Source organism: Natator depressus, chromosome 3, assembly GCF_965152275.1.
Source record: "Natator depressus isolate rNatDep1 chromosome 3, rNatDep2.hap1, whole genome shotgun sequence".
NCBI classification, from domain to species: domain Eukaryota; kingdom Metazoa; phylum Chordata; order Testudines; family Cheloniidae; genus Natator; species Natator depressus.
In genome coordinates, this window is record NC_134236.1 from 154,810,210 (window position 1) to 154,822,250 (window position 12,041).

The window sequence follows — 12,041 nt, forward strand, 5'->3', positions numbered from 1 at the left end:
AAAACCAGAGCATGAAACTGGCTGGAAACACTGAGAAAAATGCAATAATTAGAGGCATGGAAAAACTCTCATATGAAGACAAGCAATCCAAATATTTTCAATTTCTCTTTCAAAAGAGACAAATTTGAGGGGACATGATGATAAAAGCCCCCAAAATAGTGAATGCTCTAGAAAAGGGAGACAGGAATTTCTGTTCTCCTTGTGTTATAACACAAGAACATTGGGACATTTGATAAATTTGAAAAATGATACATTCAAAATTGATAAAAGATAATTCTCTCAGTGCATAATTAGACTGTGGAACTCATTGCCACAGAATGTTGTTGGAGCCAAGAATTTAGTGAGGACTAAAGAGGGATTTGACCATTCTATGGATAACAAGAATATCCAGAACTATAAAAATTCATGCTGAAAAAGAGTATTGGAAAGAATCTAATACCTCATTTATCTATAATATGAAACTTGCGGCTTAAAATAATTCCAAATGTTAAGAGATTAGGAAGAGACCTTGATGGGAGCAGATTACCCTCCATCTGCCTTCTGTGCAGTTTCTTGCACCTTCTTCTAAAGCAGTGGTGGGCAACCTGTAGCCCAGGAACCAGCGTCTGGGAACCCGGCAAACCACAGCCACCGGGAACTGCGAGGGCCATGCCTGCGGATTGTCATCAGCAAAATGTCTCGCGGCCCGCAATGGGATTACCCTGATGGGCCACATGCGGGCCACAGATGCCCACCACTGTTCTAAAGCATTGATGCTGGCCACTGTCAAGAGACAAGATATTGGATTAAATTGACCATAGGTCTGAGGCAGTCCAACATTTCCTATGTAAAGTAGCTCTATAAAATGCTACGGTAGTGGTTGTATTATACATAAGGAAATGCTTCTTTTAAAAATATGAATTTTATCCTGACCATGTCTCTTCACCTTCCTCTTTTCATCAGACGTGTTTCTAGGATGGTCATAATAGTTCAGGCTTTTCTATCTTTTCAGCATTGTGTGTTTGGGCAGATGCCTTTTGTATTCCCCTATTCAAGCCCCTGCTTGGTTGAAAGTATTTCTCCCTGGTAACCAAAGTCCACTCACATCAATGTCCTCTTACCAGTTCTTTCAAAATCCATAATTAAAGAGGAAATACCTGCAGATGGAGCTAGTGAAGCACAAACCATGCTGTGTCATAGGTCTCTTCCATCTATGAGCTGTATTATGTCCAATTCCTTTCCTCTGGACCTCTGAAGTGTTCCCTTCGTAATTAACTCTCCCCCCCCCCCCCCCATAAAGCTGAAAATTCACCCACACTTACGCCACTGGCTTTAAAATCAAACCCTGGTGTAGAAGAGTGATTTCACACCCGCCCATTCAGTCGCCCAGCTGTTGAGACTGGTCTTTGTTTCTGCAGTAAGCTACAGCATCCACACACTTGTTCTCGCTGCTTGTGCCAACATGTGGCCAGGATACAGTGCTTTCTCCAGCATTCAAGGACCAATTGTCTAAAGCTGCCATTTCCCGTGCAGAGGACATGATTATTGTATTCTCTGCCACATGTTTACCTCATTATCGTAATTACTTTCCCTTGCTACAAACCTTCCTTTTATGTATTCACCTGATAAATACATTTTAATTTATAAGGCATACCCAAAGCCCTTTAAGCACTTAATATCTGGCCAGCTGCCTTCAAAATATTTTGGTTTGGAGCTCTGTGCGTGAAGCAGTTGGTTTGATAATTTGCATAACACATTCTGCTGTTTCACGTCAAACAATTACACATTTAATATAGTTATATAAATGCCATAGGTTTTTACAAGCTTTTACATTCTGATTTAAGTGTGACATTTAGCGTTAGATGCTCTCAGCATCATGATAGAAATTAAGTGCAATGAAATGTCAAAAGCTCTTTTTCTGATACCCCAGTGTGTGTGCCTATATGTATATACATGTGTATGTATACTTTCCAACATGAATATATTGCATTGTTTCTGGGTTCTGATGACCTGTTAAACCTAGGTTCAGTCTCATATTTTCACTAGACATAATAAAAATGCAGCCTAATTGTAGTTCAGCGGACTAGTCTTTCACTTGGAGCCTGGCTTCAAATCTAGTCTTTGATCGCAAGTGAAAATAAGATTGTTCTCCCAAACTATCATACACTTTGACTCTCTCTGGCACACAACTGCTCACGAATGTCCTAGACTAGAATAGTGGAACTGCAGGTCACAACTGATCTGCACTGGCAGAATTGTATGGAGGGAGCCTGAGACTTCAGCAGTTGTGAAATTCCAGATCAGGAGAAATGTGCATAGTGCTTATCTGCACTAATCTGACTAGCCCCTCACTTTCATAGGTACCAGGTTCACACTCCTAGAGACAGGTGTAACCCTTAACGGTATAGGGGGTGTTATTGATATTATTGTATAAATATAGTACAGATGGTTTCTGAAGAGAGAACATTGTGTGAGCTGTCTTTATTACATCTTTATGTAGAGAGAAGATAGTCTGGCCTTTACCCTGCAATATAGAGTGCTTCTAGGCACTCTAATTGAAAATAGCTTCTCCTGATTTCCTTTGACTCTGCATCCCATGCTCCCTACCAACTCCAGTTTACACAGAGCACTGCTACTAGCTTCCTCTCCCTGATCTTCCCTATCACACCACCACTCCCTTGTCTTTAGATCAAGTTCAAGCTTCTCATCCTCCCCTCTGAGGCACAGCACAATTTTATCTTACCAGTATCTTTGTGTTCAGTTCCTCCTGCAGTTTAAACTCCTGAGGTTTCCTACAAACCACTCCTATACCCTTCTCCTACTTCCCCTTTGCATATTCTTTTCATATCACCCCTTTTCTTTTAGTATATCCTCCCCTTCACTCAAATTATCTTCGGAATGCACTTTCACAAAGCCTTTCATCAGTGATCCTTCAAAGATGCCCACCGTACTTTGTGATGGTGACCTATCAGCTGATCTATAGTGTCTGTCTGGTTTAGGGCCTGGTCCTGGAGCGAATTCTGTGTGGGAAGAGCTCTGCAGCTGCCTGGAGTCAGCTGCAGGACTGGAGTCTCCGTGCAAGCTCCTTATAGGAGGGGCCATGTCTGCCTTTGTACAGAGCTGTGCACGCTGCTCTATAAATAAAATTGTAGTAATGTGAAGTGAAACAATACAAGAAAGTATGGTGATCTACTAGCGAAATATTTCCCTTTTAGAATGGCCCTGCATCTGTTCTGTTTTGGAAGCAGCAGCATATTGTCCATGGGAATTTCCTCAGAAAGTAGTTGGCAGTGCTATAAGCCCATGATAGGAAGTGAGTGATGTTTCTCTGATGTCAGAACAAAACGGTACTATAAATCTGTAAGTCTTGTAACTTGCTTATCAACCTTTTTATCCCCTTACCATAAATAACCTTCCCAACAGTCTTTAAGAAACATCAACCAAGGCAGATTCATAACAGCAAGCCAATAACACTCTAGCAGCTCTTACAGGCTATTGTATGTAATTCTGCTGGGGTCTGTGTTGAAATGCTGATTTATTTTCCAGTGTTGAAAGCACAGCTGTAAGCCCCGCAGATCATTTTGTTCTTGCTTCTAAAGCAGCTCCCTTAGCTTCAGGTGTTTCTCACCACAAAGCGGATACAGCCGTTTTCTTTCTAAAAATTAGTGCACTGCCTGCAAACTCTGTTTTCTGGCTTCTGTTTTTGAGAAGCAGTCACACAAGGAAATGTACTGTGATGTGTTGATAGTTGATAAGCTGCAGTATCTCTTCTGTCTCTCTAATCATTCAGATAAGTGGTAAGTGTGAGCCAGTGGCTTAAGCTCAGGCCTGGGTATTAGTAACTCCTATATTCTGAACTTGACTCCTATTCGCTCTCTGACTTCAGGCATGGGAGTCAAGATCAGAATGCAGGCATTTTGAATGCCTAGTTAATGGGAGTTTTGCCACTGATGTCCAGGGGTCAAAGTTCTATCTGTTAAGTCTCTCAACATCTCTGCAAGAAGTTACTTATCTCCATTTTAATCACTGCACCTCTATTTCCCCATTTGTTGTAAAAGGGAGATAATTAACTTATCTCAGAGACGTTAAGAAACTAAGGCTATGTCTACACTACAGTTTGTGTCGGAATAACTTCTGTCACTCTGGAGGGGTGAATAAATCACACGTGCGCGCGCACACACACACACACACACACCCCCGAGTGACATAAGATACATGAAAAGAAAAGGAGTACTTGTGGCACCTTAGAGACTAACCAATTTATCTGAGCATGAGCTTTCGTGAGCTACAGCTCACTTCATCGGATGCATGGACATAAGTACAGGTGTGCACAGCACTATGTTGGCAGGAGTGCTTCTCTGCTGACAGAGCTGCTTCTGCTAGCAGGGGCTGGAGTAGTTAAGCCAATGGGAAAAGCTTTCTCCCATCAGCTTAGAGCAGCTTCAGTAGAGAACGTACAGTGGTGCAGCTGCATTGGTGTAGCTGCACTGCTGTAAACTCTCTAGTGTACCCATGTCCTTATCGGGTGAAATCTTGACCCCTGTGACATCCATGACAAAACTCCCCTTAACTTCAGTGGGGCCACGATTTCATCTTATGCTTGGAAAGTGCTTTAGCATCCTGGGCTGAAAGGTGTTATTTAAAATGTATTATTAGAGCAGCAGAGGAGGGTAAGTATGGTTGAAGGGCAAATGGATCTCTGTTGCTTAGAAGGAGGAGGAGTGTGAACAGCAGCTGATGCTACTGTCAGAAACCAGTACTGAGGATTGGGATGAGATCATAAAAAGGAAGCCGCATGAGGACCACTGTGGCAGCTGGAGAGCATGGAGATGCTGGGAAGGATAGAGCAAGAAAGAAGAGAAACCTGAATGCATTATTATTATTTAGGGGTCTGAAGTCAAAGGATGAGTAGGAGGCCTAGCACCTTGTGGTCACACCTGAAATCTGCATATATTGTTAGAAGTGATATGAACACCCATGAAAACAGGGAACTAATCCAATGAGAGCTAAAGCATTTACTTAGACAAATGCAAGTTGGGCCACTTAAGGGAAGACATATGCAGGCTAGCAAAGGGGGAGCAGATGGGTGGAAAGCAGTGACGGGCCGGTGGTGGACAGCAAATGGGTTGGGTGACACGTTCTAAGGTTCAACTCAGACCAGTGAGAGACCATATCACCGCCTGCCCTGTAACCCTGGGTGCCTTAAATGCTCTGCTGCTGTGGCTCATAGTCTGGAAACAGCAAGCAGGCAAGCATACAGTTCCCTGAATGTCCGTGTGCTGCACAGCCCTGGTTCAGCACTCGGACCCCAGCAGCCTGCCTATAATGCAACTGCCCCATCCTGGTCTCCCCCAGCCTTGGTTACTACTTGCAGGGTGATCCCAATGCATCCCCAGTCCCTAATTTCCCCAAAACCATCTGCCCTGAAACATCCAGCCCTCTCCTGGAAGATTTGGAGGAGTAATAAGGTCCATTGCTCCTTAAAGAGACAAAAGCACAGCAGCTTGTTGCTTTAACTGGAGTTAACAATCCCTTCAATTTAAACACAGCACTGGGTTGGTTTGGATTAAAAGTAAAACAAGTTTATTAACAAAAAGAGAGGTTTTAAGTGAGTTTCAGCACAAGAGGAAAATACAAAATGGTTACAAGCAAAAGTAAAATATGCTTTCTAGTGTCTTAGCCCCGGTCTACACTAGGACTTTAGGTCGAATTTAGCAGCGTTAAATCGATGTAAACCTGCACCCATCCACACGATGAAGCCCTATTTTTTGACTTAAAGGGCTCTTAAAATCGATTTCCTTACTCCACACCTGACAAGTGGATTAGCGCTTAAATTGGCCTTGCCGGGTCGAATTTGGGGTACTGTGGACACAATTCGACGGTATTGGCCTCTGGGAGCTATCCCAGAGTGCTCTGTTGTGACCGCTCTGGACAGCACTCTCAATTCAGATGCACTGGCCAGGTAGACAGGAAAAGAACCGTGAACTTTTGAATCTCATTTCCGGAGACTGCGGGAACTGTGGGATAGCTACCCACAGTGCAACACTCCGGAAGTCGACGCTTGCCTCGGTACTGTGGAAGCACTCCGCCGAGTTAATGCACTTAGAGCATTTTCTGTGGGGACACACACACTCGAATATATAAAACCGATTTCTAAAAAACTGACTTCTATAAATTCAACCTAATTTCGTAGTGTAGACATACCCTAAGACTTAATCAGCTGCAGCCTTGGTTCAAGGCAGATTTCTTCCCAACCTTTCTTCTTTGCAGCCATGTCCGACTTTCTCTGAGTCAAGACCTTCCACATAAGTAGAAAGTGCTGGTTCTCTTTGTCATCTTAGGTGAGAGATCTTTGCAGGTTTCTCACCTATATTCAGTTCCCAGAGGCTTCAATCCCCCTGCCTGAAGGACCCATCTTTCTCAGTTTGCAAGAGTTGTGGTCCCTTGTGTCTGTCCAGTGATGGATGCCAAGATGACTGCTTCTCTCTCTTTATATCTTCCCAAACTCAGTCTTTCGTCGCCAGACTCAGGCTGACTTCATGCTCTTCTTCCCTTCCTGTGGACTGCCCATCCATCCCCTGTTGATTTGTATGTAGATAGGGTTTCCATTGTTTTTGGTCACACCTAGCTTAATTTCATTGGAGATAGGTGAATAGCCTCCTTCCCTCCTGTCTGGGAGGAAACCTGTTTATCCCTTTGGTCATAGACTTTGAAGCATAATGTCAGTGAGTATTCATAGTTCCTGATACAGTGTTAAGATGTGCATTTTACTATGATATTAATCACCAGTGTGTCATTAGCTCTCATATAAGAGAGCTACTGATATTAGCTCTCATATTACCTGATACACTTTTATAATAGAGTACTATTATATAAATCAGCTGATTCAATTAATTATCATTTGGTTTACTCTCTTTATAGTGCAGTAAACCATTGAAATGTAGTCTCAGATAACGATCCTTTTCTCCATCTGGGAAGAGACGCCATGTGGTTGGGTGAAGACTTCCTTCCCGGCTGGTGACAGATGAGTCGTTCCCTCCTCCCCTTGTTAGCTTGATGTCTTTGTTTACCTTTTATGTAAGTGCACCTTCATTGTCTCTGCCTGAAAACCAGCTGCTCAGCCAAGCAGATACACATTCTAGGGCAGACTGGGCTTATGCATTGCTTGCCAAACACATTTTAAGAACAGGTTTCAGAGTAGCAGCCGTGTTAGTCTGTATCCGCAAAAAGAAAAGGAGTACTTGTGGCACCTTAGAGACTAACAAATTTATTTGAGCATAAGCTTTCGTGAGCTTATGAAGTGAGTGTAGCTCACGAAAGCTTATGCTCAAATAAATTGGTTAGTCTCTAAGGTGCCACAAGTACATTTTAAGAACATAATTCTAGCACACGTCCATAACTATTTGAACACACCTCGTACACACGTCATGCAAGGCATCAGTTATTAATTGTCCAGTGATCTGTTACATGCCACCTTTTGGGTATATACCAGTTTGTTAGGTATAGTGAGTATGTCCAACCTGACAAGAGTTGCTGACACAGAGTAGTGAATCACAAATGGGCGTCTCTGTCACAATGGGGTTGCAGTATCAGTGTGCCAAAAACACCTGCCACAAGTATCCTGTCTAAAGGTAACAAGCAGCATGGTAATGGAGTTCCCTGACAACAAATATAGAGGTTGTCTTTTGGGGATCAGAAGTAAATTCTAGAGACTGCAGTTCTGATTGATACGTATGTTCATCTTTTAAAATGCAGTACAGCTGAATCCAAAGAAATCTCTCTATCAGAGAAATGGATATTCAGCCCATTACCTGCACGTGGAAGAAATGCCTCCAGCATTATAACCACCACCAAAACCAGCCATCACATGTATGAACTCCATCCACCTGGTATTCTCTAATCTTCCATTCACAAGCTGGGGTCACGTGAACCAGCGTCAATCAGTGAACTGAGACAGTCCAAAATCAAGAATGATACCTTTCTCGTTAAGAGATCAGAGTGACAAACTACAGATTTTCCAGTTTCTGTCCCAGCTCAGGAAAGAGCAGGAGGTTTCATTCCACTTGGGGACCTAGTACCAAATCCATCCAAACAAGAACACACACAGCTTTATCTAATGTATTTTATGCCGCCATGTTCTGATATCTTGTCATTGCCATTGGCCACATCTGCAATGTTTGCAGAAGGTGACCACTATGTAATTAGGATTATAAACAGTTTTGCAATCTCATTTGAATAAAAAAATTTCATGCTCTAGGGCATAAGCCAATCTCTGACTGATGGGGGTTAGGAAGAAACCTATGGCAGCTCTACGCTTTAACCAGGAGTAGCCAACACGTTTTAATCATGACTTGCCTCGGTCTGTGTTAGGTGCTAAAATGTGCTTAACGTTGTGTTAGTGAACATGTTTTCCAAGACAATCCCTGTATAGACCAAGCCTGAGTAGACTAGAGAGGGTTTTAACTGTGAATGTTTGTTTAGTTTTTTTTATATCTGTAGGGTTTAAAGGAAAATAAGTGTCCGTGTGTTCAGAGCCATGAAGGGGTGTGTTTTAGATCAATCTAAACAAAGAATACAAAGGAATTGAGGGTCTGTGCAACACTGGAAAGAGGCAAACACCACAGTCACTCATACACAGCAAGGCAGACTCTATAGACCAGGGTTCCTCAACCTGTGGATCAGGACCCAAAATTGGGTTGCCAGAACATTTTGAAGAGTCGCGTGGCAGCTCCTGTCTCACGGGGCTGTCTGGGCTCGCCTCCCTGCTACAGGGCACTGCAACCTCTGGGGCCCCAGTGCCACTCAGGTTTGGCCCAGCCATCATGATGACAGGAGTCAGGGTAGGCCAAATTTGAGTGAGTGGCACTGCAACCCAAGGAGGCAGGTCACAACTCCACTCGCACAAATCTGATCCAGTTAGGGGGCAGGGCCCAGAGCGGAGAGCCAAGCCCAGCCAGCCCCAAAGCGCAGGAGTTGCCACTGTGGGGTGAGTGCCAGGCAGGACCCAACTCCCCCGGGGGGGCAGGACCCGTGGAAACCACCCCTGGACCCCCACCCCAAGACTTATTTACTGGGTTGCGATAGGCTATAAACATTTACAAAGGGGTCCTGAGCCCAGAAAGATTGAGAACCTCTGCTATAGAAAGTTGGACTGTTTCCTCAGGGAGATGGTGGAATCCCCATTGGTCCTGATCCTGTAACATGCATGTTAGGTAGTATTACTCATGCAAATAGTCCCACTGAATGCAATGGGGCCACTCCTGCGAGTAATGCTACTCATTTGTGTGTTTGAAAGATCTGGCTCATAGCTAGTCATATAACAGCAGACTGCGAAAGCAGTGGAGAATATCCTGTAGGAAGCTATCCTGTCCTGGCAGGAGTGGATGGACAAACTAATCTTCCATTGTGATTCTATCATTCGGTGCAATCTTCTGGCTAGATGTGATGCAGTGGGAATGTTCTGAATGTTTTTCTAAATACTGTGTGTATGCCTCAGTTTCCCTTATGTGTTACTCAAGTATCTAGGTGGTGGGACAAGGGTGTGTGATCGTTGCAGAGACCCCAAGAGGGCAGGTATGACTGCCGTCTGGCTGCCTAGGCACAGACAAGGGCCAACACTGTATCCTGGCAGCTGATGTCTCGGGCCCACCCTCTGCAAGAATCAGCTGGAGGTGTTGGAGGTGCAGGCCAGGTGACCTATTTGCCCAGGAAAGAGACAAAGGATGGAGGCGGGGCAGAGGGTCTTGACTGAGTCTGGGCTGCTGGAAGCTGATCAGTCTCCTGGTCTGGGACTCAGGGGCAGAGCTCTGGGCTCTGGATTCCCCCTTTCCTCCAAGATGGACTTTGCTGTAACTTCCTACTTTCTGTACTAACGAGATCTGTTCTGCGTTGTGTTCCCAACGACTAATAAACCATTCTGTTTTACAGTGCTGGCTGAGAGTCACTGCAGACTGCGAAGTTGGGGTGCAGGGCCCATGTAATGCTTCCCCAGGTGTCCCATTCAGGTGGACTCCCTGCGGGAAGCTGACGGTGTGACCGGGGTGCTGAACGCTCCGAGGTCAGACCCAGGGGGCACTGATGCTGAGGAGGCTTCTTGCCCTCGTGAGAGTGTGCCCTGAGGGGAGACATACTACACTCAAGTCCTGTCTGACTCCGTTCAGAGCAGTTCCAGAGCACTGAGACTGTGACTCCGTGACACCAGTAGATGGTTATTACGGTTTAATTAAATGATCAGCTCTCTGAACCAATTAAATGATTCTCTTTTGTCAATAAAAGAGTGTTAGAAATTAGCACTGTATGAGGAAGATGCCCATTTAACTCCCTTTTCATGAGATCCTGGATTGGGCCTTATTTTTCCTTTAGCTCCTGTCACCTTTTGCACAGAAACTTAGGGCATTTCTGAATTCCCTTCAGCCTGAAATAATGTCTCTGCATTTATAGCACTGGTTCTTCCCCTTGTGAGTGGGTGGGAAGCTCTTATTTCAGAAGCCTGTAAATAACCAGAGTAAATGCGAACTCCAACACACACACATCCTTTCTGAACAGGCAAATATTTTCCCTAAGAATAATTCCTAGGTTAACCTTTTGTCAGGAAAACATGAAGGGTGTATCATGATTGAAAACACTGCTCTCGTATTGACGAAAAGGAAAAGGCAGTGCTTTCGAATGGGTTTGGAAATGTCAAGTGGGAGACTGCACAGCATGAATTATAAAAGCCAGTGGAAGGCAGAGAAACAATGGGTGAACAATTATTACGCTGAAATAGCTGGTAATTCCTTGTGTACATCACAAATCCCTCTGTCAAGCTGCGAAATGATCTTTAGCTTCATTTAATTGTGCAGTCAATAGTTTTCTATGCAATGGGTCGAAATCTGATGGGGCGACCTCATTTGGTCAGCGGGAGATTCCAGCTGTGAACGTGGCTTGCAGCCATATTTTCTCTGATTTTGAGCTTATATCGGTGATTTGCACTAGCTCTGCCTTCAGTAGATTTTGCCATGTTCTGGGGAATTTTAGGATTCTCTTATTCAAAGAATTGGATTGTTAGGGAAACCAGTATTTGTGGTCCCATGGACTGGGGAGCAGTTCCCAAGATGAGGATCCCTAGCTATTGGCTTCCTTTAACAGCGAAATCCAGTGCCAGTCTAAGGTTAGTAGCAAGGTGGTAGCATTTGTCTGAAACGCCCCACCCTGTTAGCAGGGATTAATCCTGCTGGGAAAGAGTTAAATAGGATCTGCTGACTGAGTGAGGTAGGTGGTGTGGGTTGAACAATCCTATGGTAGGAACCCTAGGAGCAGCCAAGTTTGAGCAGAAGGCATGAGCTGAGCTTTATCCCACTGTTGTGGTCAAACCCCAGACAGGCAGTGTGTTTTCACTTTACACGGGGTGGGCTGTGATACAGTGGACCCAGACACCTCCAGGCCAACTACTACCCAAACAAATAGTGCCAGTAAACCAAGGCAAAGAATTTTCTACAAGCTGAGAAACAGCTTTCCTTTGAGACTCCAGATTCAGTATCGAAGTGAGACAGTCCCTAGGTAAACGGGCAGCACCACCTGTGAACCAGCGCATGGGGGATTCCGCACTAGAAGGTTGCATGGGGAACACGAACTATCTTCAGCATGTGGTCCTGCTCTTGCTCCCATTGGCATCCATTGGAGTAGGATTGGGCTCCTTGTGAGTCTTATCTGGGGAACCCTAGTCCTAATCTGCGCGAATTCCAGCCCTTCAGCACCATTGAGCTATGACCCAATACAGATTTCCAAATGGTGTCGTGATAAGCCCCCTGTTCCGTAGGTGATGGTGCCTGACAAGGGAACCAGGAAAGAAATTAGCTATCACTCCAGAACAAAAGAAGCTCCTTCTTGTGGGAATTGGAGCCAGACATTTGCTGACAAAGCAATTCCTCACCAATCAGCAACACTAGGAGACTCCGGGTCAACAATGACAAACCTGCAGAGAGCCTGGCTTTAGAGCATGAATTTCCAGATGGAGGAAGAGGGATTTATTCTCTAGCCAAAGACTTGGTATTAAGGGAGCACCTGTAGTTGTGGGCCTTTTA